Below are 27,283 nucleotides of genomic sequence, written 5' to 3' on the forward strand. Positions count from 1 at the left end.
CAGAGACAGACGGGTAACGGCGATGGCGACACCTGTGTCTATACAATCGCACACAGCATTTAGCCAATGAATAGTACGCTTTAAATGGCTATGAAACACATTGCCAGGCATTCCATATGTCAGGAGTGGGTGTACGTGTTAATGAGCATAGGGAGACATGGAATGGCACAACAGGTCCATTCAAAGAAACATATTTCGATGCAGTGCCACATACTATCTATAACAGACCAATGTGATTTCACATAACACTGCTGAGGTACAATTGTGCCTAAATAGGCACACTGTAAGTACAAGAGAATTCTAACAAACATTCCCATCCATCTGTGATTTGCATGAGCTGTCAGTTAGCACTGACATTCATTAAACTAAACATCAAGTAATACCGCACTTAACCCCAGGGAAAACACATGGTTGGCCAGTGTGTAGAGAAAGGCATTACAGTGAGTGTCAGAATAATATCTGAACCTCCCACTTTCCCTCGTCAGGACTGACCTGTGTAAACACTGGAGGAATGGGTAATGCTCCTCAGATGTGATCTAATTGCAGCGTGTGGCTGTGTGCGTGCGTGCATGTGTATTCCCTGTTTGGAAAGTGGCAGGTTGGGCACAGACAGGCAATGATGTGTAAAAACCGGTACCAAGGTGATGAGGGTCAAGCACTGTAATAGTACGGATGGGCAATAGGAAAAATATTATGAAAGCCTTTGATGATGATGTGCATTTTATTATTACTGGAATGGATTTGCAAAAGTATTTTCCAAGGAGAATAACAATTTATACAACCCAGCTGTTAGAGTTGCAGAGGTCAGTCCAAATATCGTTTCATTAAGCAATAAAAACATTTTAAAAGTGCTTAAATTTTCATAAATGGTTTTTGGAATCCAAAATTCAAAAGAAAATAGTGCAATAAGAAAATAAAATGTGTTTCCACATTATTATTGGACTCCGAACAGAAATTACAAAATGAAACTTTTTTAAACAAATTACAGGGAGTTTATGGCCAAAAAGTTGTTATAAAGTGGAAATACAAGTCACTAATACTTACAACTGTAATATAATATCTCTGAACTTAGTCTGAATCATTGGTGTTAATTTCCTTCTCCCTCTGAAACAGTTCAAGAATTGTTCTTTGCCTGTTACCTTTTTTCACAAAACACATCAAATCACATACACATTTAACCATCGTCATTCACATGTCTTTAACAGCCTCTGACTCACTGGGGCAACAACAGTGGAGTTCCCAGTTAAATTTGGAAAAAAATCAGCAGGGACAGAACAGTAAATCGAGAGTCTTTTCTCCACAAACTCTTTTCCTCAACACAAAAACAACACATACAACCAGTCACCTACATAACAGTAAAAAAATCAATAATAAAACACATATACAGTATACAGTAGAGCACTGTGATATCAAATGAAATAGTTTCTTATGTTTGTCCAACAAAACTGGTTTGAACAAATCTCATAGAGTCAGTGTTGCCCAACTCCAACACAGCGAAGAAAATGGGCATGTGAGTGTGTTATGCATGTGTATACAGTTGAGTGTTTATTCGGTTTCCTGTCCATCAAGTACCATGTAACTTCTCACCCTCCCGATACTCCCTCTCTCCTGAGGTGATCCAAACAGGGCCTCTCGTCCACACAAGCATAATTAATAAAACAAATACACCTCACAGAGTCGCAGGGAAGCTAAACACAATTAGCTGGTTTTGTTGGAATTTCTGTACGAGATTAGTTGGATCCGTAATAAGTTTACACATCGTGGTGCCAGTGAAGCTGAAATGCATTAAAACCTAAACACAAAACCAAAAGGACAAATAAATCCCTTGTAAGGTAAACAACCAAGTATGATACAATGGACCAAACAGACTAAATATTAAACAGGGTAAACAATGCTCGAACAATGCTCAGCTCGAAGTTTTGAAATATTTGAGAATCATGTGTTTTCTATTACAGAATTGATGTGCTATCATATGGTACAGTTGTTGTATTTGTTTTGCAAAGCGTATGCCTGCTTTGGCATCAATGTGCTGTGTCTGTGTTTGTGTATCTTATTATGTTTGCATACTGACTGAAGATGTTTTCCATCTGCTTGTAAAAAATGTTGCTCAGATACGTGTCTCTCACACACACACACACACACACACACACACACACACACACACACACACACACACACACACACACACACACACACACACACACACACACACTAAAAAAGCAAAGCCAAGAAGAACTACTGAACAATACAACATACTTACTTACTTAAACTGGCAATGGACAAGTTCTTTGCTTTAAGTTACGGTTAGGAAGTAAATGTTGATTGCACAATGTAATGGCTATAGAAGAATAACACCATTGGCCTTTTGAGTGGTTCCCTATAAACCTTGCTTTTTCTCCCAGGAAAATGAAGGCTGACAAGTCTGGTACCCTTTCTATCTGTTTTGTCCTGTCTTGTTGGTGGTTGTTACTCTGAGGAAGAACACAAACGATCCAGTTGTCTTTGCGAAAGTGGCGCCAACTATAATACCATTTGAAAACGCTAGGAGGGGTGAAGTTGTCTGTTTCCACTTTAAACTTGTTTTTTTCCTGACTGGCCTGTCATTTAATTTGATGAATGACAAAGACAATGGACCTAGTCCGTGGACTTCTGGACTAAGAGGAGAATGATGGCTCGATGTTTTGAGGAATGGGACACTGAAGTAAACAAAGATGTGTTTTGCAGAACTGAGGCTAAGTTTTCAGCCTGAACAGGGAATTCTCAACGTGTTGGGAGTGACGATGGAGTCAGCCACAAAGAGGAAAGTCGTGGGCAGATACCAGATGAGGCCAAGGCCAAAGACATTGGATTGCTCCTCATGAGGCACTTCGACCACTCAAAACAGAAACACACATCAAAAGATTACAAACACATTGCATGTAAACATGCTCAAATCTACAATCTAAAAAAATAAAAAGAACTCTGCTTGCAAATGACAGCACAGATTTTAACTCGGTGCAGGTTTTTCATCTAAGCTGCTTACTGGTCACAGAAAGAGAGATTTGTCTCTTTTACCCTACTTAGGGTACAAAGAAGGCAATGACATAAACCATATAAAGGACAACTCTTTTGGGTTTGTGTCACAGTTTATGGCATGTCAAAAACAGAGAAGGGAGTACTCTGTGGCTTGTATACTTGAGTATCTCATAATGCAACCCTATGCTATAAATTTCAGCCAAAGAAAAGTTATGGACTGGGATTATAAGCACATGGTTAAATGTGGCCATATCAAATGCATGGGAATACATTCCCTACCAAGAAATGTGACACAACAGGAAATGGCTTAACAGATTTTTCTTCTGGGCTAGAGGGGCCAATAACTGTCACTTTAGTTTAGGCCCACAGCCTCTCAGCTCCCTGTGTCTGGTCTGTAATTTGTAGAGGGGGACCTCCGTATTAAAATACAGTTTTGCGATAAGGATAAAATCTTCCCAGACCTCGTCTGGTGCTCTGACTGTGAACAGGTCCCCCAAGTGCCCCGCCCTGGGTCTCTGAGAGGCACCTGTGTGAGTATGAGGAGGAGGTGAGAACGGGAGTATGAGGTATCCTAAGAGTCGCTCAGGGTTTTTGGTGCAAGGTAAAGGGGTGGGGGCTAGGTTTGTGGGGTCCCACGTCCCTCAGCCTTTTCTAGCTCTTTTTACTCGTTTTGGCATTTATTAGGCTTTATGCTGTGCACTTAATCTTTATTGGGATTTACACTATGAACTGACCCAGACTGAATATCAGCCCTGGGAAACAAAATACTGTTCCCTTGGTCTTTTACCTCTACCAACAACTCTCTCTACTGTTTATTCAGTGAAATGAATATATGCATAATGATACACTGTGAAAGAAAAAAAAAATCTTTGGAAATAAAATTAATTTAATACTATGCATTTGCTACTATATCCCAGGAAGAAAATCAAACTAAAACAAACAAAAACACTTCAACAAGTTTCTGGATGGAGGTCACTTAATTATCTGCACGGCTGCATTCAAGTACATACTGTATTGTGTATTAAGGTTTAAGGTGGATTTTTTTCCCCCCTATGTGTCTGTAGTCACATTCATTTTTTGTTCCGTCATTGTCATTCTGCTCATGTGTAAACGTGTGAAAAAGCAATGATATGAAAACGGCAACGCGGAGGAAAAACAAACAGTGGGGATGAGAAGCAGGCGGAAGCCCGTAAAGCCTGGTGACCGGGGTCAACTCTCTCAGATACACATCACTAAGAGGAGCTATAAAAGTTCAAGAGGAGGTGTCTCTGTCGATCCAGAGAAAATAAACCCAAGCCTGACTATACAAGGACATCAGCATGGAACACACGGAGGCCCAGCCTGACTAACAACAACAAGCAGCAGGGACAAAATCTACATCCATCATTCAAGGGCAGATACAGTGCATCTTACATGAAGGGACACAATTTGTCCATATAGTTTTGCATTCACACACATTTTTCAGCACACACACACACTCACATAATAACTTTCACTCACTCACCCTCACACATTGGAGAAAGGATGTGTGCACTGGGATTTCAGGAGCATGAGGTATCCAGATCCTTTAGCATGTTCCTGTGATCTGAGCCACAATAAGAGGTTAACCAGACATTACTTCTCAGTGGACTATTGGGAATAGACCAGTACACTTCATGCTACACACACACCAACACCCATACCATACACACAGGCAGAAAAGTACACATACATATAAACATTAAAAAACATACAACCACATCCTTATAGGAAACCGCAGGGACTCCCCCATACAGCCAGCATAAATAACCAACAACACAGGCTGTTCATCATCACTTATTGGTGTATGTACATGCTGGGGTTTGCTGGAACATGATTGGTCGGTGCATTCATCAATCTGATAGTGATCAGTCCCATATAGGGGAGATTAATCATTAGCTCTGCAGGGGCAAATGCATGGCACGGCAGATAGTGATTATTGATGGGTTAATCCCAACTGCATGGCTTTGCATTCAGGCAACAGCTTCAGGGTCTATCATGCTAAATTTTTTTTATCACTTTCGTATTAAGGCATTAGTATATGTTGATAATATGCAGAGTAGTAGTGCTGCAGTGGGAAAATTAGGCCCATTATGGTTAATGCACCATATACATATCAATAGATTAGTGCAGTTACCTGAAGCAGACTATGAATCTGCAATTTCCAATACAATATGAGAACCATAATACATTTCCTGGTTCAGTATAACATGACAGTGTCACAGATGGAATACTAGCATCCCATCAAATCTGTTCTTTCTCTCCAGCCTTCCTTCCCTTTCTCTCTCTCCTGAAGTGATGTTTTGCAGAAGTGCTTTTAAAAGCCCCAGAGGGTAAATAGTGCTCTAAAAGTAAACAGAAATGAGCTGACCTTGCCAGAGTTTTGGCTCTTGACAGCAGAGCTGCTTTAAGACTTCAAGCAGCAAGGGTCACAACTATAAACAAATCCATTCCAATGCCAGCAATACATACACACAGAGAGAAAGCAAACAAGTTCCTGGCAAAGGAACATAATTAATGAAAACTCCAGAGAGAGAATGGGAAAGGAAAAGAGAGACGGATACAGACAGTGGAAAAAAAAATGAAGATAAGAGGGGGTGGTCTTCACATGGCTGAGGAGTATGACTGGGGGAGAAACACAGCAGTAGGAGGAGGAGGAAGAGATGAAGCAATAACACTGCAGAGAACAGGGTGAAAAAATCCTCACCAGTGTATTTAAAGCCGGATGTGAGTCACCTCACCTGGCATCTGTTTTTGTTTTAGCCCAAAGGTCAAAGTTCATGGCTCTTCTAAACAGCTAGGCACCCGGCACTTTATCAGCTTTATATCGTGTAACTCTGAGCATCTTACAGCTCACCATGAGGGATTGTTTTTTCTAATACTTTGCTTGACCTTAATGGCTTCATTTTATTACTGTATCTGCACATAAAAAAACCTCAGAATATATAGAATATGTCCCATTGTGTTATGCCAAAGAGGACACAAGGAGGAAATCACCAGATCACAAATGTATTGGACTTATCTGATTAGGGAGTTAAGAAGCAGGCCTAATGTTAACTCTCCTAATAATTCTGCTACTGGCCAGCCTCTGTGCCTCATCCCTTTTGGCTTGACCTTGACTCTTCCCCGTCTGTATCACCTACTGCGAGACGCAGAATGAAGAGTCAGCATCAAACAGAAGGGTCATAAGGCTGAGAATGCTGCCCACAGCTCATCTTTGACCTAAAGCACAATCTTGCAAGCAAGGAGAAAATACAGTTTTTAGATCCAAGCTCTCAAACAGTCAAGGAATATCCTGAAAAGGACATCGTCTGTCAGTTGAGTTTGAGTTTTTTCCTCTTTCAATCTAAGATGAAACCAAGATATAAACAACATGTGCCACAAAATGTGCCCATGCCCGTTTAAAACAGAAAGAAGAGAGATAAGTAATTACAATATAACTGTTACATGTAAAACACTACTGCTTTGGCATTTGACTCTTTGGCTTGGGAAAGCTATGTCTCGTTCCACATCGCAACATCCTCATTTTTAAGCATGAAGAGAGGTGTTTGGGTATTGTTCCAAAAGAGAGAGTACAGGTCACAAAGTGAGTATGAAAGCCAGAAATGTCATCACCTGGCAAAGTAATTGTAGAAGCACTGACAGTGACAAACAACCCTATCAAAAGTTTGATGATATATTATGCTCCTGTTATAGCAGTGGATAGTAAAATGTCATTGCACTTCTAACATTTGTCAGTGTGCATACTACTTGGCATCTAATCTCATGACTCGAAGAAAACATACACCTTCTTCATTCTCAGACACACCACCACCTGTGTTATAGTCCTGGGAGAATCCTCCATTTTCAGTCTTGGATGGCCTGGTTTGGGGCAGTCTACAGAGGGTGGTGTGTGTGTGTGTGTATCTGTGTGTGTGTGTGTGTGTGTGTGTGTGTGTGTGTGTGTGTGTGTGTGTGTGTGTCTCCTCAGGGCAGTGTTTGTCATGTCGGAGAATCTTGTTATATACTCCATGTTCCTCAGCCCTGTGATAAGTCATCGTTATAGCTGGCCAACCTGGCAACCCAGTGATAAGGGAGCCATGTTCAATCACTACGCCAGCTAATATTTCAAATTCCATATTGTTTGCCTGCGGTAGAAGTTCCCTCCCTCCAGCCTATGTACACACACACACACACACACACACACACACACACACACACACACACACACACACCTTACAGACATACGTGAAGGACGAGCTCTCTATTTCAGTTTTTTTTATGTTTCTGCCACACTCCCTGTCTCTCTATCTTTCTCTCTGTCCGTCTTTCCCATGAGGGAGTGTGAGGATGAGTGGTGTCTGTAACCCTGTTAAAACGGAGGAGGTAATGTTAACAAAGTGCTGTGCCGCTGTCATGCCAGCTAGACATAATGTCCTTTACTAAGGAGGAGTAAGAGGGATTATTCACAAGGATGAAAAAAAACACTGCTCAAGCTCATCTTTCTCAATGTAAACACAAGCTCAGAAGTAAAAGTTGTTTCATTTTTTACCATAATATGGAGGAGAATTAAAACTAGACCCATATTATATAAAATGTGTTATTCCTATGTAATCATATAGCTGTGGTTAGTATACAAAAGTTGTTAAAATGTAAAAAAAAAGAAAAGAAAGAAACTTCCTTGAGTTCTCAGTAATACAGTTTAAGTGAAGTAGCCGGCTTTTTTTGAACTGAGGATATGTGAGCATGCACACAGGCCTTATGTAAACACTACTACACACAAGCCTTCCTCTGTTTGGCGGGCTGGAGGCTACTCTCCAAGCAGCTGACACACAACCACAGGCTTCAGGTGGGGTCTGACCACATCCGATGGGAGAGCGAGAGGGGCCTCGAGCACCATCCCATCAATATGGTGTCCTCTAAACTTCATGTGAGCTCTCTACCTCTCGCTAACGCTCATAAAAAAAAAAAAAAAAGGCTGATGGGTTCGGCTTGGGAAGGCAATGGCTCCTGCGGCAGTGTTTATACAGCTTTAAGAGAAGGCAGTTTAGCAGGTGCATGGCGCTGTAAGTACAACCGCAATCCACCGCTAAGAGGATTAAAAGCTAGGATGATATCTTTCTAGTAAATAACGTTTCTCTGGAAAGAAAATACAGCAATAATGGAGCTCTTCTCATTCCCCTGGCTTCATCCTCTTTGCATTGGAAGACAAAAAGTAAGCGAGAGGGAGGGAGAGAATGAGTTTATACGGGCTGGGAAAGAAAAAAAAACAGGTGTTAAGCCTCTCCAAACTGGCCTGTGTAATGGGGTTCTGTTTGGAGGGTGTGGAGCCAGCGGATAAACGGTATGCTGGTCGATATATTTGCCTCCTTCTACTCTATAATCCCAACAGCGTTACCCAAAGAGTATGCATTATAAGCATCTGAAGCGTCTCAAACATATACTGTACTAACTTCTCTAAAAGAGCCCCATTCAGGAACAAGCTAAGCTCCTGTGCTATATCGCTTTCCAAACTGGCAGGGATAGGATACTCATAGCTAAGTAAATGGAGATGAATCATTGAGGGCTGAATTTCCATCATCTGAATGGGCCCTAGAATCACCACAGGAGCTTCCCTATCCTGACAAGTGTTGCCAGAGCCAGAAAATGCCATTATTTATCCCTATTTCAGTTGCTGCTTTAAGTTTTGTTTTGCTACAGCCGTTCAGCAATAGGAAAGTGATCTCAGACTTAGTGGTCAATGGAGAGGTTATCTGCCTCTCACAGCAGGGCTGAGGCAACTCATATCACAACAGCAGAACACCTGGTCTGAGTCAAACATGTATCCAGTCTGGCCTGTGATCCTTATTGGAGCTCTGTCCCTTTTCTCTTCACTTTTAATTTCTCAATTCCTCCAGGGCAGCCCTCTGTGACTACCTGGGGGTCCCTCTCCCACTGCCCACTCATGGAGAGAAGTAATGGTTGTTTACACCTGCTAGGCCCCACTCAAAGCCTAGGGGTGGAGTTAGTGACCTGCCCACTCTCTCCTCCCTGTTCCTCCCTCTCCTAAAGGAAACAATCAGCCTGTTACGAAGGCATCAATGGCTCTCCCAGCTGGAGTTTCCCTTTGGTTATTGACTGTGGATAGGATGCTACTCGCGTTTGTGTGTGAGTGTGTGTGTGTGCGTGTTCACAACCAGTGTTGTGATGATCACTGTTCAAAACACACTCCAAGACCCAAGTGGATGGGTGGGGCAGTGGACTCTTTTCCACCTCATATCACACAATGAAGCCAATTCTGTTGCCTGCTGAAGTGGAGAGAGAAGGAGGGTAAAGTCCTGGCCTTGAGTGGGTATGAACCCCTAGATCAGTGACCTGGTGGGACAATAGGCCCACTCACATGCAGACCCCTTCACTAACCCTCCAACACGACTAAGTTAATCCCCTGAGCCGACAGTCTTACCAATAATACTGAAGCACTGAGTTAGCCTAATGGTGTACAAAGAAGAGGCATTTTTCAAGAAGCAGCCAACCAGTAGTAGAGCCACCCTCAAGGACAATGTTGTTACTGTTGTGATTTGTAATTGCAAAGTTACTCCATGGAGTTCATCCTGGGAAAAAAAATCATGCAACCCCTTTTAAAATAAGAGCCACTGTTGCTCGCAAGTTATCCAATACCAGAAGAGGAAGAAGTACTCAGATCTTGAACTTAAGTAGCAATACCACAGTGTAGAAATACCTTGTTACAAGTAAAAGTCATGCATTTAAATTTTCACCTAAGTAAAAGTACAAAAGAATTAGCATCAAAATACATTTGAAGTACCAAAAGTAAAAGTACTTAGTACTAAGAATGGCATATTTCAGAGTAATGTTTTTCATTGTATTTATGTATTAATGTGTTCATCACTTTAATGTTGAAACTAGTAAAGGTGCTTTTACCAATTTATACCATTTATCTGCTGAGTAGCATGTGAATGTTTTAAGTTTTTTAAGTTTTATCTTAATTTATAATATTACATCATATATCATTTTATTTTTTAACTAAATCTGCAAAGTAATCAGTAACTAAAGCTGTCAAATAAAAGTAGTGGAGTAAAACATATAATATTTGCCTATGAATTGTAGTGGAACTAGAGTAAAAAGCAGCAGAAAATGGAAATACTCAAGTACAAGTATCTCAAAATTGTACTTAAGTACAGTACTTAAATAAATGTACTCAGTTACTGTCCAATACGAAATTAAGGCCTTTCAATAACACACACCTTGTGCACACCAAACTGACTTAAGAGCGTACAGGTCCTTCACTAACTGCTAACATCCTGGTAATTGTGTGCGAATAACAGCAAATATGACCTCTAGAAATAATATTTTAGAATTGGGGAAAAAAAGACATAAAAATGTGCATGCAAAACAAACATTAATTCACTTTATCAACTGCAGATTTTTTTTTTAAAGAAATCTGAAATTAAACTTTAGTTTCCATTCTATCAAATCTGCTTAGCTGCTGGTTAGAAAGCAGCGCTTATAAGTTTGGGTACTTGTGCCACTGTAGACTCACTTTACACTATGCTACAATAATTTCCTGAGAAATTTAGCTGCGGCGTTTTATCATGAATACAGAAACAGTATGCATAGACAGAAAAAAGTGAGGGGAAAAACACCACAGTTAGAAAAGCAATAATCTTATCAAATCCATGGAGGGCCATTATGAGGCGTCAGAACCTCTGCCAGCAGGGATACAGTTCGCACCAAGAGATCAGAACTCTTCTTCTCTAGCCAAAGGGAAATATTCAAAACAGTGCTACTGGGCTTTTTTTCAATTTTAAAGAAGCCTAAAATTACTGCAGAAATGTCTTGGAACCCAAGTGTGGTCTGAACTTTCTCAGCAAGGAAATGATCACAATGAAAAATATTAATCTTGATGCTCACACCTCCTTATTCCAAAAACAACTGTGTGACATTCCTGTAGTGTCCCCCCCCGACATCAGCTACCACTTCAGACTGTCAACGGAATAATATTGAAACAAAGGAGGGGGAAATTATCAAAAATACAGGCATGCTATTAGACTGACAGGCAGTTCCTTTTTTTCTATAGTTTCCTGTTAAATGCATGAAGATGTTTTACACTTTTGACAAAGCAGATGTTTGAATCCTGTAGTTAATTTGACAAGTTTAAATATGTTTAAAAAACACTTATTTCATTCAATATCGTACACATGTATTTCTGCATCATAACCAGTTTTTCATCATTTGATATTATGGGTAAAGTAATAGTGTTCTATGTTTTCAGTAGATGCAAATCAGCATAGACTGTACATGTATGGGTATATGTACTGTGTTTTCATTCCTTAGTTGTTTTGTTGATTTTTAATTGGCCAAAATTAATCAATCAATCAACCAATCAATCAATAAAATGACCAAATAACAATGACCCAAATGATTGCATGGCCTTAGTTTTGATGACTCGTAGCTCAAATTTGATCGGATAGAGCTCTTAAAAACCTTCAACACCAATTCAAAGGTCATCGGCAAGTGTAAAACTTCACCCGTCCTTGTTAACATTTATCATATGTTCCTCCCCACGGAGGTTCGTGCTTATTTCAGATTAGCCTTGTGAAATGGCACAACAAAGTGCACCCCTTTCTTCTCCTCTCCTGCACCCTCTTAGCCCTCCTCCCTCCTTCTCCTTTACCTTCCAGACTGACACCGTGCAGCTCTTTTATCCCAAAGGTTTCAAAGGTTCTCTTCTCCCTGAATACAAAACACTATTGCCTCTTGAACTTTTGATGGTGGCTGAAAAGCGAAAGAAAGGCAGAAACACCTCTCTATAAAGACATCACAGGCAGGGTTCAGGTGTAGTTCACCTGAACTCCATCCATATTCAAAGGGTATTGCTCCCTCTCTTTCTCCCTCTAGCTAGCTTTTCCTGTCTAGCTGTTGCTACTGAGGACAGAAAGCCCTATTCAAAGGTAGAACTCATAAACACATGACAGAGGTGTACAAGGTCCTTGCTGCCAGGAAGATGGGGAGTAAGGCAGGCTTACACTGGACAAGCTAGCCAAAGGCCCAAAGGCTCTGCTGCCCTGGTGAAATCAAATTAATCAGCACCTTGTATCCTTCCGTTCTTAACTGATGATCTAAGTGGACAGGAGATAAAAGAAACATGGATGGACTCTGCGCATGGTGTCTTACCATTTGTCAGTGCTTATAAGGCTGAGAGGCAAAGGCTTTAAGGAAAGGATAGTGTTCAAGGGTCTTGGATAAGCCATTGATTACTGTTTCCCACGTACTTTAATCAGCCTGTACTGACACTCTACCACTGCCAGAGAAGGACACCCCATTGTCTTGGAGATAGAAAACACAGAGTTTAGGGGGTCCATATGCCACACTAATTGTTTATTGACTGTTCACAGCAAGGAGGAAGATAATTAGGGTCATTAACTAGTGTAACTAAGCAGACACAAGTTGTCAATTCCAGATCCCACCAGGCTCGTTCACTCTATTGTAACAAGCTGTGTAGGATAACCGGTGCCTTTCCATGGGAAAACAGCTGGAGAAAGCATGGAAACACTTCTTTTCTGTTTTTATTATTCCTCCGCCTCCTCTCTTCTTCCTCCTCCTCTTCATTCCATTTTTGTTTATTTTTCCTCCTACGGAGTGGGTCGTATACATCCCCTCGCCGGCCATCACGCAAAACATATTCACACACACACACGTTCCCATGTGAGGGTGATGACACAAAAGACATACACAATGGCATGCGGATATGGTTCCAGGGGGTTAACTAATTCAACTTAAATGTGATTTGCCTTTACACGAATGCTGCGATCACACCTCCATGCAATAAAACAGACGCACCCTTAAACCTCAAATGTACTTCCTCGCCCCCTCTTGTTCTCACTGCAACTCTCTCAGCAGTTTATGTAACAATATGTAAATGTTCTGCAAAGGAGGTTCTTGTGAATTTGGAGGGAAGAGAAAACTTCGTCACCACATCAGCCTTGGATAAACACGTTCTTGTCTAAGTTTTATGTCGTCTTTTGGAATCCCAGGACAGGCTGCTCTGATGCCTTGATAACCTTGAGTCATTTGGAGGTCAAGGCAGACATAAATTATCTCAAGAGCAACAGCGTCCAATGTTGTGTTTGAACAGTACCTCAACTCCCACACTCTTGTGCTCTAAATCGTTTTTTTTTTTTTACAATTTTAAAGCCGGGAAGAAACGAAAGAGTTTATTAAATAACTGAGGATGTAATGTATTTAAAGCTGACTTAACGTGTTAAAATGTTATTGTATCCCCTTATTAAGTTGCAGAACTCAAGTGAAAGCTGGCTAATTTTTGAGGCAAGCTTTTAAATCCTTTGCAAGTAGCTTGAGGAGGGATGATGCAGATCAAACATCAACATGGAAAGTGGTCATCTAGGTTCATCACTTTTTCACCTCGCCTGTCTGTCTCTCATACACAGTGACAAGAACTTCCACTTCAAAAGACCATGAAAAATGGTCCTAGAGGCATACTTTTTAATAAAACACAGAGTATGTTTGGATTTTCACTGGTGGAATTTGTATTAAGCGGGTGTCGAGGAGGTGTTGAAAAGGTCTGAGGGAGACAGGCCTTTGCGAGGACGCCCGTGGGGTCCTGAGGCTCCGGAGCATGTGGGCAAAACCATCAGTTACTCCCAGATGTTATCAAGTCACTACAGCAGCTATGCCTGGACTCCCTAGGGACACACAAACACACAGCTGGGGAAGGCATTAGGGCACAGAATATGAACCACAACCAGAAGGAATAGGCTACAGGGGATTTTCTCCTGTGTGTCAAGTGTGCGCTGGTGAGACCAAATATGTGGGTGAGTGAGAGAGCAAGAGTAGTGAATAGCGTTTGTGTGTAGGTATGCGCATGTGTGCTACTCCATGTACTTATCTGTGAATTTATCTCTGTATACACGGGCGGGTTGCTTTATTCTGTCACATGAAAGATTAGCAAGAGGGGAATAAGAAGATGACCCAAGGACTGTGGTCTGGAACTGCAGGGATAGGATCTTTATCTTCTGGGACACAACGCAGAGATGTTTGACAAAAAAAAAAAAACTTTGCTACTCGCTATAACCCCCATACCTTCCTCCACGGGTTGGGGAGCAGTGAGACTCTTGAATTTGCATAACAGCAAAGGGCAATCAATGGAAGAGGGGCCCTTTGTTAGGAACTGTCAACGGAGGCAGGGGCCGCAAGCCTGGAGCCCCCGTGTCAAAAGTGCTTATTTGGGGTGCCACTTGGACATGACAGGGCCCCAAGGACTGGGGCGAGGGGTTAAACTGCTAACAACATTAAATGTCACCCCGGCCCTGCTTTACTATGAAAGACATGCAAAGTGGCTTACATCAATCACTGTCACCAAGGTTACATGATATATTACACTTCCTTATTCAAATCCCCCCCAAAAAACTTGTGGATTTATTTTCCTTTTACAGTTATCCAGTGCATTTGCATTCAAACTGGTCAGTTTTTCATGCAATGTATTGTCATATTTATATACTGAATAAAATTAAGTAACTTGATTAAGTTCATACAGAAGATGCTGATTTCACGATATTTTGGTCATGACATACAATTAGAAAAGCCTGTATGTATGAAAGTCATATATGACATAGATATGTTGATTAAACCAGACTTGTGTGTCAGCGAGGCAGCTGACAAAATGTTGATGTTTACTAACAGTGTGTCTCCCTGTTCTGCTTCTTCCCTTTCCAAATTCTTAAATAATGCTGCTCATTCAAAGTTGCCTTTTTCATCCATTATGGATCAATACCATATTTGATTTTGTTTGTTCTGTGCCAAGTGTCAATGTGCACAAGTCAAAGGGAAGCAGCCCTTTGTTTCATCCCGTTAATAAACACTAAAGCATTTAATATTTTATCACCTCCACCGAAGGGCTTCTGAGACGTCACTGTGTTTAACACCCGGTGTCTGCATAACTCCTCGCACTCTCTCTTTCTCTGTCGCTCCCTCTCCCCTTTTCTGTCTTTTGGGTTTGTTTGCAACTCAGACGTCTGCGCAGGACTGTGTTCTGTAACTTATTTAACAAGGGTTCATTCTCTTGAAAGCAGTTCTACCCGCAGGACCAACCGAGGCTTTGACTCGACTTTGTGTACGTCTATTAATAAATTAACTATTCTGTCACAATCTGAAGGAAAGATTCAATTATTCACAAATTGCAATGCATAATTCCATCAACCATGTTTTAAGCAGGGCTATGAATAATTTTTGCCATTTTACTTTGGATAATTAAAGCAGTAAATCTCTTTGTGAGGCACGTAACGGCCTTTACTGACTCTATGGTTCATGTTACAATGAAAAAGAAAACAATACACATTTTCTGTTATGGTGAGGCCAGCATTAATCAACAGCTTCAGGTATGAATATGCATGCAGCGGTTTAGTTAACATCTCTTATCGGAATATAAATCACTCATTTATTGGCAATCTTTCAGCTGTGGAGGATGGGAACGGGGGGGGGGGCAAGAATACCGGGTGAAGGAAAGAAAGAGAAACATATTGAAAGGGTGAGGATTGAAGAGAGATGTTGAAGAGGGTGGGTGTGAGAGAGTTGGAAAGACAAAGGATGTGGCGTTGGTGTGTGTGTCTGTGTGTGTGCGTTTAGTTAGATAGAGATACAGATAGGGAGATCAGTTTACCACGGCAAGTGTGTCCTCTGGCTCTTTTTCACTCGATTTGGGGATACCGCATTAATTTAGAGAAACATGTATCTCTCTCTCTCTCGCTCTCTCTCTGCCTGTCTCTTTCTCACACCCTCTTCATTCGCTCCCTCCAGATGAAGACTCAGTGTGCTCACAGCTCCTCTGCCATATGTCTCAGCTGAGACAAAAGTGCCTCTTAGGGTTTTTCTCACAGTATTTTTCTCCAGTCACACGGTTTGCTCCTGGTCGCTGCACTAACCCAATTAACAGGAAGCCCATGGCTCCCCCAGGTCAGATAAAGATGCCCCCCCTCTTCTCTCCACACACACACACACACACACACACACACACACACACACACACACACACACACACACACACACACACACACACACACACACACACACACACACACACACACACACACACACACACAAAAACCCTCACTGTGCTCTCTGCTGCCCCTGCTGACCTCTCTGAAGCTTACAAAGATAACAGCTGCTCACCATCCACTTACATTGATATGACCAATGACAACAATGGTCTCAGTAGAACAAAAGACAGTGATAGCTGGGTGATAAAGGTTTGTGGAAGTACACTTGCCTGGTAAACACAAAGATGTCCATCTTACAGAGACGTTTGAAAGGCTTTCATGACTTAGATCCGCTTATGTAACTCAACAGAAATTCTTCAAAATTGAAAATACGATAAATAATTAAAAATATTTCAATAAATATTACATCCTACTTAAGAGATTGTGTCCAGAAATCTTTGCCAAGAGCTTGAAAAAGGAGAAGTGCCCTTACACATTTTTTTTTGACATAGGTCAGGTGTAATCACGGCCCCCTAGTGCCCCTTAAGTCAAACAGCCAGGCATTGTGTGACCAATACATTCTAGTGTGGCAACTGCCCACGAAAGAGAGAGAGAAAGAGGGGGAGAGAGAGTGAGAGAGAGAGAGCAGAGGCCGAGAAAACAGGAGGACTTCTAAGGCCACAAACACATCAATCAACCTACTGCCCATCCTCCCTCCTTCTCTCACTCTACCACTCTCCCTCACCGGTACTCTATCTCTCTCTGTCACACACACACACACACCTACACACACACATTCTCACACAGACAGACAGACAGACAGACACACACATACACACACTTCCACCCCGGCTGTCTCAATTAACCCATGGTTAATCTTGGACCTCCCGTAGCAACTTCTAAAAGGGATCCGGGTAGAACGGGAGATGGTATCTGCCAGGAAGATTACAGTGCGACAGGCAGATCAAAGAGGGCCGGACTTTGGGCCCCAGCGATTAGCAGTAATTAAATAAAGTATGTCTGTTTAAACTTCATTAGCAGCTGGGCGTTTGCTCCACCAGAGTGGGCACAACTCAACCGTCCTTAATTAAAAGATAATCCACAGGATCGCCCCCTAATCTCCTTCCAAAATATGCTCTCCTCTCCCCCCATGACGGAGGTTTTTAGTCTGCTGCTACTACAGAACAGGCCGGTGGGTGGAGGTGAGCACTAAAGCCGCCAACAGTCTGAATAGCAGCCAGGCAAGTGGGTTTCTCCTCTCTCCCCTCTCCCAACCCCCCGACCTGGAGAGGAGTGGAGAGGAAAAAACCTGCCCCCGATAACATCAATTTAGCATGCTATTATCTCCAATGGTGGAAAACTACACTCCGGCAAAGTCTGACATAAATCTTGGAGAGCTGGGGGGACATTGAATATGCATGAGCTGAAACAGATATGACACTGCTGGCACATTAATATTCTTGTCACTGGAGGTTTTCAAACTTTCAAGTCGATGACTTGAGCGAATCCAGTCTGGAGTTTCCATAAAACAGGGCAAAAGAATATTATACATAATTAAAGACCTACAAGCTTCTGAACTCTGAGGGCGAAAAGAGAGAAAGAGAAAAAGAGAAATGTGTTGCTGTAGATTCCATAGAATTTAGATGAATCCACAGTTTGAATAAGGGTGAAGGGATATGACTGTATGGATCAAATAAATTCTCTATCAGTGTCAGTTTCTTGATATTCGGGCCCAAGGAGCACATGCTCGACACTTAACTATTTCGTAAAAATAATGTGTGCGTGGGAGAGCTCAATATGCTGCCACATGAGAAAGACAGACAAGCTATTTTAAAAACTGGGCACACATACAGTTTAGTTGTCAAAGTCACTCAGTCACATGCAAGTAAAGGGAGCGAGGAGGACTGATGGTTAGATTGTAGCTTTGTTCTGCAAATGAGCGGATATTGATCCTTAAGTTGTGATAATTACATGGTCATGGCTCTCGGGCTAGAAATCTCCAAAGCCCTTATTTACGTCACTCACAAAATGCAAATTAACAGTTGGGCCTTCCGTGGCCCAGTTTTTCCTCTCTGCCTTCGGTTTCCCTTGCCCACTGCTAAGTACCAATGTCATATGCCCTTTCCATCAAACTCACCCTCACACTGTAATCAAGGGTCATCTTGGAATCATTTCATTTCTTAATCTTGCATTCGGGGGGATTAGTTGTTCCCGCTCTCTGTTTATATTTATGTCTATAAATTGTCGGGCCCCAAGCAATCCAAAACAAACCGGCTGCCCTGCATTTCCCCTAGTTGCTCTTTTGCAAACTGTTTACTCACCCCCTGTCACCCTTGCACTCCCCCCAAGCCCCTTCACAACACCACATATAAAACACATAAACACACACATGCACAAATGCGTGTACAAATCCAGCTGCCCCTGAGCGCTGGTTGTCCCCGATTACCTTCAGTTCACATAAGGGAAGACACACAATGTGACCTATCTTCACCCAAACGGCTTATTAAACTCAGATGTTCGACCACTTTCCAAACAACATGCTCTTATCCTCTTTCACTCTGGTTGAACCACGGGGTAAAAAAGGGATCCACTCAAACACTACAGTATCATCAGGCTGATCAGACATGCTTTGGGGTTTGACCTGAGTTGTGTGAACACTGAGCTTTCCACCAGGAAGATAGATGGCCCACTGATCCTGCTTTGGTTTACTGACCAAGGAAAGGGCCGCAGGGCCTGGTGGCGGAGCAGTGATCCAGGCCACAGTCTGTCTGGCCTGTCAGAATGAGATGAGACTGGGGAACAAACACCACAAGTACTGTCTATGGAAAGCATGTAATGTACAGCAAAGATCATGCATTGTAGGGTATATTTATAAACTGTACATTATATTTAAGCATGAATAAGGCTCCAGCTTGGGGCAGATTTAACATACACAAATTGACAGTGTGACAGGGTGATGTGGTTATGTTGGTCATGGTGCAGGGTTGTCTGAGGACCTGCCAGAGACAGTCCAGAATGAAAATGTGAAGACTGATGACGCACTTAGAAGAAAAGAGGTACTGTGGATATTTTCAATGTAAACACCATATACAGTGTTGAGGCACATACCGCATCACAGTGTACACTGGCTAACAGATCAATAAAATCATACATTTACATACACAAAGTGCAATTTGGTTCATCATGTCATTTGAAATTGACTCTAAACCAATGACCTGTCATGTTAGAAGCAAACACAAATGGGGGACACATAAATTATGTGAATTATAGAATATGCATATTGCATAAATACAATGTGCAGTAGTGTATGCACAGTAATGCATTAGTTTAAAAGGTGGTAGTCAATCACAGTGCATGCTGCAGTAGAGCAATACAAAATGAATATAATGGATAAGGCTGCGATGTACAATTGAAATACAATACACCACTTTCAATCGAGTTACTAAAGAAACTCACCTCTCTTTGTGCTATTAAACAATAAATAACCTGCTTCAAAGACATAAACCCGTAAACCTGCTGATACTGCAATCACAGCTGACAGAGCTTCACTTGAAGAGAATTGCATTTGTCTCGTTTACTTCTTGAAGGAAATATTATGGTGGCCTCTTCATCCTACTACACTGCAACAGCAGCAACTATAGAGATGAGGTTACCATGGTCACTGAAAGAGTAGTGGCAACAACAGCAGTAGAAACAGTACAAAAGGAAAAAAAGAGTGTGAAAGACTACAAGTGGGGGAGAGAGAGAAAGAGATTACATCGGCAGCATTGTTAACAGACATATTTCATAAATTGATCCAGCTCACATAACAAAGTTGGGGAGCAGACACATAGCCTGACCTTCACCATCTCTTAAGCAGACCAACAATAAATAAATAAAACCGTGCTCCTTTGACAGCCGCTATCCGTAAGCCTGAGCCAGCAACAGCCAGGCCAGACCCCCCTCTACTACTCTTCTTTCGCTTCCTCCCATCACCTTGCCTCTCTTCATCGTTTGTGTGGAGTATCTGTGCACCTTCGGGTTATTCATCATTCCCTGTAATATATCCCTCCTCTGCTCTCTTACTCTCCCCCTCTACCTTTTTCCCTCCAACAAATTCATTTTGCCCTTGACAGAGCCCAGCCTGTGTTGTGACACTGGACACCCCGCGTGTAGCTGCTTCTATGACACTGGGCGACAGGCATTTAAAGCCTGCCCGTTCCCAACTGGATGGAGCTTTAGATAGAGGACCCAGTCTGGTAGAGAGGGAGGGAAAGAAGAGTGGGGATAGTAGTGAAGGGGGGAAGGAGGAGAGTCAAGAGGTGAGCAAGGACAGCTCAGCCTTGTCACACCATTACAACTGGCTGTGGCTATATCACCGTCTCCCCTCCTGAAGGTGTTTTTCAGCCCCAGCTGATAAAAAGCCCCTGGGCAAGGTGCTTAGGTCAGGTCTTTAAACACAAGGGGAAATCTATCCCGCCTTTCGGGCTCTTCCTGGCCAATGCCACCGCTCTCATTTCCCCACTCGTTGCCTTAATTTGGCAGCAAGGCCAGATCCTGTTGGTGTCAGCGAGCTTGGTGAATGGGCAAATGTCACGGAGTCACAATGGCACAGGGAATTGTCAAGCACCTTGTATCGTACATGGCAGCTGCACAGGAAGATAATAGATTAATTTCATGACTGTCTGAGCCCTACAGGACAATATTGCTTTTTCTTTCACCCATCCCATCCTTGCCGGATTTTCGTCTCACACTGATACACACATTTACCGTACATACTGTAAACACATTTTCTTGTAGGTACACACATACCTACATGTTTGCCCTGTTTTCTGAATTTATTTAGTGATACACTTTTTTTTTTTTACAGTACACACAGAGGTTAGAGTGTGCTGGAGGCAGAGAAAGCCAAGGAGAGCAGGGAAATTCCAAATATGTGTGTGAGGTTTCAAAATACTCTATGTTTATTTGGACTAGTACTGGATCTCAAGCTAAACACATCAAGCTATTTTCACCATTATTACCCAGCCCTTTGCCAAGGAGACCTGTCTGTCCTTCTCACCATTAAAACCCACTACAAGTTCACCTGCAAAGGATGAAGCCATATGGAAAATTATGGCCCAACTGGGAGAGATGCTGAAGAGGGTAGTCGGGTTAAAGAGCACTTTTTCTATCTATGTCCCTGTAGCTCAAAGAGAAATGTGTCTTCTGGTTAAAGAGTAGAATGAGATGATGGACTGGAAAGCAGTCGCTTTACTTGAGCATATTGCTCCCAACAAGAATTACCAGAGCAGAGCATATCTTCTCTGGTATGTGTGCATGTACAGAGTAGACAGCAATTAGGCAGACTGACAGCCCCCCTGCACTACAATCCATGCATTTCCAAAGACATGTGAGGAGAGCGGGAATGCACACTAGTTACATTTCATGCAAATTTGAAAACACGGACACATCATTTGTGTGAATTCACGTTTTCTTTTGACAAAGAACGAAACAGCCTCATTTGACCTCAGTAAGGTTCAAAGCAGCCCATCATGTGTCTTCTGATGAAAGTGCATGTAAAAGTGGCATCTCTGCTATCATCTTTAATGCATCTTTCTGCGTTGCTATGACGCTGCCCAGCTAAATGAAGAACATCAGTGTGTCGCTGGAATGATGCTGCCCAGCCAGGGCATTTTCGCGGGCACTGAGTTTTTGGCCTCGCTCCACAACCCGCAGCGGCACACACTCAATCTGCACTTCAATGACATCTTTTCATGCCATTAGAAAAGAAATTAAATCTGAAGGCCTGCTTGCTACTTTTTTTTTCTTCCCTGACTGCATCACAAAGGAGCGCAGGAACAATGGAGGCATTGGGTTGTAGCAGCCCTCGATTGAGACGTACTGCTGAAATGCACAGCATTATTATGAGGGCATGCCGGCTGTGGTCCAATCTTCACAGAATGATCCACATAGTTAGCATTACTGATCCTGCCGCTTCCCGATAGGAGTAAATGTCTGGAATTCCGGGCCGCCTACTAAGAGATGCCACGCTAGACAGCAGATATTAGCATCCGTGATGTCACTGTGCTGCACAAAGGGAGGCAGAGAAAGGGTGAACAAGAGAGGCACTCTGGACAGTTATTTGTATATCTATAGGAATCCTGCACATGTCAGAGTCATACAGTCACACACAGAGCTAATTAAGCTAAGCATAATTAAGCAATAAATTAACCAAAAAAATGAGAAGAATCTCTGCATATTTAATAGATCAGTGCACAAACATACACGTGACTGTACATACACACTTCTATACTGTGTACATAAACAATTGGAAAAAAAAGGGCCTTGCTCCTTAATGTCCTTTTGCATCTTAATATAAAAATAACTTTATCTGAGTATGTCAGTACATTAGTATTCACAACAACAGGTGGATATTCTTAAAACCAAATCATTTAATGTGTGTCAGAAAAGTAAATCAAGAGATGAAAAGAAGCGACCTTGGGAGGGAGAAATAGCTAAAAAAAAACAAAAAAAAACTTTCCCTCAACCATCATTCAGTAGAGTAGTGTCTAAGAAAGCCTGTCCTGTACCGGCCCCCATGGCAGACTTGTCTGCTGGGTGCTAGCATGGCTGCTCTGAATGCTAACTAGCTCCTAGACAGCTTGCCTGCGTCTGAGGCAGAGAGGGCCTTCACCAGGGGCACCCTGCAACTGACACAGTCAGAACCAGGAAAAATGAGCAAGACAAAAGTCTATTCAGGCCTGGGCCCATGCATAGACTTGCCCATCCCCCTCTACAGATGCAAAAAAAGAGGGAAAAAGAAGGGGAACGAAATTGAGTGAGTAATGAAATGAATGGGAGAAAAGCGAGAGAGGGGATTTAGTGGTCTCCACTGCACCAATCGAATGGGATGGTGAATGACAGCTGGCTGTCACGAGTGGTGTGTTGTTCTTCTTCATCTTTTGTTCTAAGGTAGTTTTTATTTCTCTGTCGCTGAGTAAAGAGGTGCGTGTGGGTGCATGTGTGTGATAGATGTGTGATCGGGGGGTGGTACATTAGTTGTTTGGGCTTGCTTTGCCACAGGGTGTCCTGATAGGCTCTGCACGCAGTATTGATCCTTGTCAGAGAGGTCCCCGTGCAGTTGCCATTATTGTTGTGGTGCTGCTGCTGAGTTGAGGGGAAACTGGAAAGTTTCACAGAGACAAAAAAAAGCTCTGAATGTTCAAACAGACAGAGCAATCGGTTGAAAACAGACTACTTTTTCTAGCAACATCACACAAGATGATATTAGTTGTTTTTCCCCCCTTATGAGTCAATCACAGCCTCCTGCTCTACACAGCACCGTTTTCAATTCTCTTTCAACAAAACCAACTAAGCTCAACTATGCCCCCTAACTCATGGCCTTTGACATAACCCTCACCTCTGCTCCCTGGCAATGAATTTGTTTACCTGAAAACTAGAGTAGCTGAACAGTAAAAAAAAACTGTCTTAATGTCGTCACTTAAGTTTTTACTTGATAGGGCTTCTATTAAGAAACAAACTAGCAAGGACCAAAGAAAAAAAAAAACAGAAAAACAATAACTTGTGTATGAGTACACAGGTGGAATGTGAAATAACTTCTTCCTCTCTTGCTCTGTGTTGTCTGAGCTGCTGTGAGGTCAAACTAGCAAGTGAGACACCACATCCTGGACAACCGTGTTTGGAGTCATTGCCAGTCTCTAGTCACCTGAACGTGGTGGAAAACTGGCTCTCTTCGCCTCTAGTCCCAGACAGTTATTGTTCTGCAGCAGCCCATAAATCTGCAGGACTGGGATGTTTGCTAAAAGGGGGATCTGGGTCAAAGGTCGGTGAGCCCTGTCCTTTGGCCCCCTCACGCCAGATGGCACCTCAAGGTTTCTCAGGCTGTCAACAGCACACTCTCGCTCTCTCTCTCTCTCTCTCTCTCTCCCCCTTTACTTCCCACCACCCCACTTCACTCCCTGACTCAACTTGTGTTGTCACCCCATGTCTCCCCCACTCCCACTTTTTTTTCTCCCTGACAACTCCACCCATTTTCTCTTCTCACCCTTAGGCCCCAGGCCCACAGGACTTTACCCCTCCTCATCATCCTTTCTCTCTGCAAGGTTACACTCCTTTTAATGGCGGTAGGAGATTCCAGTATAGGGTAAACAGGAAGGGAAACCTGAGCAGACACTGGGACATGACAGTGGAACCCCAGTCAAATACCTACAATGAGTGTTGGGGAAACACACTGTGAGCACTGGCATTATCACCCACTAATTACAGCATTTTGAAGGATTTTTCACGTTTTCTTTTTTTAACCCCTACTTCATTTCCCCTTCCTCCCTTCCATTTTGTTTAGCAAATAGCTTTTTATAATCCTCATTGAATCAATTTTCTGTGTCAAAATGAATAAATTAGCTTGCTTTATTTTGGAATAAACCATTAATACAGGAATGGCTGGTAATTAATTTCCTGTAATTGCCCCACCGGGATTGGTGTCAGTTACACCCACTCCATGGAAATGCTGAATATTAGCTTAAACATGGCTCTTACTGTGCTTCTGTGTTATTTGGGTTTTGGTAAAAGGAGGGCTGATTTTAGGGTAGGGGGAGGAAAATCATTGGGCACAGAGCTGTTTGAGTATAAAATACCAATATACCAGTGTCAGTCATCTTATACATGACAACATTAAGTCTCAAAATGATATGTTATATATATTTCTAAAGACTGGCAACCAATGTATGTTTTTGTATGTTATCAATTCCACTTGAGAATATTAGATGAAGTTAATACTTGAACTTAAGCCTAAGCCTGGGCTTATAGCATGGCTGCTTGTAGTAATAACGTGTTGTACATAACTCTCCCCAAAATGCTTCTTTAGTTGGAATACCCACACCAGGCTGTTTAACATCTCTAATTTGTCATTTTCAGGGGACGGCCAGGAGAGCGGACTCAATTGCCTTCTCTGGGCTAAGCTCCTTATGTTCACTTGTACATATTGGAGGATTTGTGTGAGCGAACTCAGTGGGTCCAGGTAAAGTAGTCCCACTCCACTGGCTGTGTAAACAAAGGATATGAGGGAGCCGCTGCCTTGTAGCCTCACTCAGCAAGAGTCTGTGGCTCCAACTCTGTACTTTAAGACCTGGAGACAGCACATTAACATCCGTCTCCCCAGCAGCCTGATTTAGGAGTCTTCTCCAACAGGTTCCCTATGCACCCAGTGCCCCCATTCAGAGGCAGAGCGCAGCTTTCCTGCGGCGTCAGGGCAAGGTGGCAGAATGTTGGCTGGTAAGTGTGTCACCCTGGCTGAGGTTGGGGCACAGTGGCACAACGGGAGTGTTTCTATTCCCCTCCTCCATCTTTCTTTCCGGCTGCCTCTCTCTCTCTCTCTCTCTCTCTCTCTCTCTCTCTCCACCACTCCCGCCACAACAGCACACATGAAACCAGGGCATGCCCCCAGTGAACAGCGGAATAGGCAGCTGCCACCAGTGGGCCTGGAAGGGCCTGACTTAAAAAGAAATTCGGAGAAATAGCTGTAACCCAAAAACAGCCTCATTGAGCCGCAAGCCTCCATCGGTGCCCCTATTTTCCTATTTGAGATGAAGTGATGATAACTGCAGTGAGGGAGGGCAGCGGTTATGGAGCCTGCCAAAAGACAGACAGATCCTTCCCCCAGGTCAGGAACCATGGGGAACGGGCAGGATACTGAATCATGGGTCTACTCAAGGTTCCATTGTCAGTCTTTTTTGATGTCAAAAACACACATTTTCATACACATGTTCTGTGTTTATGCACATACTCTGCATGCAAAAGTTCCCTCAAACACACCGCACGCGCACACACGCACACACACTTTTATGGAATAGAAATTCCAGATATCTCCGGTTGTAGTCGATTGCTGTACAGCTGATGTAGCTAATTTCTAATAAAGCACACACATTTGTTCCACTTTGACTGCACGTTGTAAAAATGGCTGAGAAAAGAAAACAAACGGCCGTATCCTCTGAAGAAATATACTGGGAATGTATTAAGGAAATAAGACATGAGGTAATCTCCACCAGGGGAAGCAAAGTTTAGAAGGTTTGAAAAAAAATGCCCATGTGAAAACCAACGCATCTCGGCAAGCTCATTCTTCTCTCCATGACTTTGTGGGAGGATTATTCACAGCTGTAAAACTAGCATATAGCCATCTGCTTTTCTGTGTTGTTACAGTCAAAACGAAGGACGCTGCTCAGTAACATGGTTGAAGTAGAGGACAATGTTACAGCCTTAAAGCTAGGGAAATATTGTAAACCAGAAAGACCAAAATGCTAAGTGAAACCAGAGTGATCAGAAACGAGAGAAAGAGAGTGGTTGACTACACAGCAATTTTTACATGTTTTTTTTTTTCTGGAAAGAAAGAAAAAAAAACTGCCTGAATGAACTGAATGACTGCTTTGTTCAAATTTCATTCTCCCTCATGGTGATATAACGGTCACACAAAGGCTGCAAGATTGTGGTGTACTGAACAGTTGAGGCTCACATGTTTGAATTTCATACATGTGTATTACACAATGTGCCGTTACAGCGAAACATAGAGTGGTGGCAAACCTATTCTTCCTAATTGTGCACTTCCAAACAGACACCAAGATTGATGACGAGATAATCCATGTAAGATGCGTCTTGTTGGAAGTCTACCCTCGAACACTTAAAGAGAGACACTCCATCAGGATTTGAAGTTGAGAAATAAGGTGAGGTCTAAAGTGAATCAATAGCTTGGCTGTGGAGTGGTGGCCACCTGCCAACGAGACTGGCATATCCAATGTGTCTTCTTCTGGACATCGAGGATGAGTAGTGAGTCCCCTTTAAAGCAGGGGATCCCTCATAGCACATGCCCTCTAAATCTAGGACACATTACCCTTTCCTTCATTTTTGTTTAGAAATAACACATTGTCTTTTATTCTTCTCTGACCAATCAATCGTGAAAAAAACAAAAACATTCAAAATTTTCTCTTTTACATGATATCTCATGATAGATGTGATTTGGCTGGACTCTCAAATGTAAGGTTTTGGGGGTCTCATTTCTATCATTAGTTCTGAATGACCTCAGAACAATCTTGGGAACTCTCCTGAAAGTCTGAGACAAATAAATCCAGCATGGCGGAAATCGAGATAAGGAAACAGAGAGCGATAGCAAGAGCAGGAGTGTGAGATCTCCAAGCCATGTTAAAGCGGCGGGGTAGGGCACTGTCATGGCTGTGTGTCTGAGAGGGCTTCAGCCTTTGGCTTTCTGTGCATTTTAACACACCATAAATCACTCTTGCAGCCCAGCCCTGCAT

The 27,283-nt window shown here is 42.5% G+C and overlaps 1 protein-coding gene across 3 annotated transcripts in view; it reads right to left on the reverse strand.

Annotated features, from left to right (window-relative positions):
- LOC140996310 (uncharacterized) overlaps positions 1 to 27,283 on the reverse strand; it is a 301,135-nt gene that overhangs the window by 97,453 nt on the left and 176,399 nt on the right. The window lies entirely within an intron of this gene.

This window comes from Pagrus major, chromosome 5 (assembly GCF_040436345.1).
Source record: "Pagrus major chromosome 5, Pma_NU_1.0".
NCBI lineage: Eukaryota > Metazoa > Chordata > Actinopteri > Spariformes > Sparidae > Pagrus > Pagrus major.